The sequence below is a fragment of the Pinus tabuliformis genome, chromosome 8, assembly GCF_031772625.1.
Source record: "Pinus tabuliformis cultivar Carrire ecotype Pingquan chromosome 8, CPIR1, whole genome shotgun sequence".
NCBI classification, from domain to species: domain Eukaryota; kingdom Viridiplantae; phylum Streptophyta; class Pinopsida; order Pinales; family Pinaceae; genus Pinus; species Pinus tabuliformis.
In genome coordinates, this window is record NC_142294.1 from 1,651,737,967 (window position 1) to 1,651,738,780 (window position 814).

The window sequence follows — 814 nt, forward strand, 5'->3', positions numbered from 1 at the left end:
CAAACTCCTTCTTCATCGCTTCCACTTGTGTAAGGGTTTGTCTTCTATTTACAATAAATGGTCACACACACACACACACACACACACACATATAAACAATTCTAAAGAAATGATATATATATATATATATATATATATATATATATATATATATATATATATATATATATATATATATATATATATATATTTTCCAAAGAAAAAAATCGAACTTTTTATAAATCGATAAAAAGTTACATAGTATATGCAAATGCATTCAGTTTGCTGTATGATTAGATCATAAAGCTACTCCAGAAAAGAGACTACCTTTTCTGTACAAAAAGCTGGGAAAAGAAGGCTCTGGAAACGTGGGCCAAAAGATTTCAGCGCCCATTTCCAGAAAAACTTGGGGTAAGATCCACCCTGTTAGGGGCGGAGAGCCTTAACCGCGTGTGATAAGAAAGTCCGAAGACTGTTCCCGTCCTTGTCGAGGGAGATGCCAACCATCTCTCCTTTCTACGAACACTATATATATATATATATATATATATATATATATATATATATAATTTTATTAATGTGTGTTTGTGTAGTACGTACCATTGTTGCTTAGTACCTACCTCTTATGCAAAAAATAATTGTTAATATAAAAAGAAAGAAAATATAAAAAATAAAATAAAATTATGTTTTAAAAAATATTGCATATTATATCTATATATAATAATAATTTAAATTATTTTATATATATATATTTTCAATCAATAATATTTCAATATATTATTAAGGAGAAACAACATACATTCCAGAGACCTTATGCTCTCCCTGCTTCACTTTG

At 27.9% G+C, this 814-nt stretch overlaps 1 non-coding gene across 1 annotated transcript; it reads right to left on the minus strand.

The window, feature by feature from the left end:
- Positions 1-379: 379 nt before the first annotated feature.
- Positions 380-505, minus strand: LOC149242515 (U6atac minor spliceosomal RNA). The gene has a single exon (XR_016246921.1). It is a non-coding gene; the product is annotated as a U6atac minor spliceosomal RNA (small nuclear RNA).
- Positions 506-814: the final 309 nt, after the last annotated feature.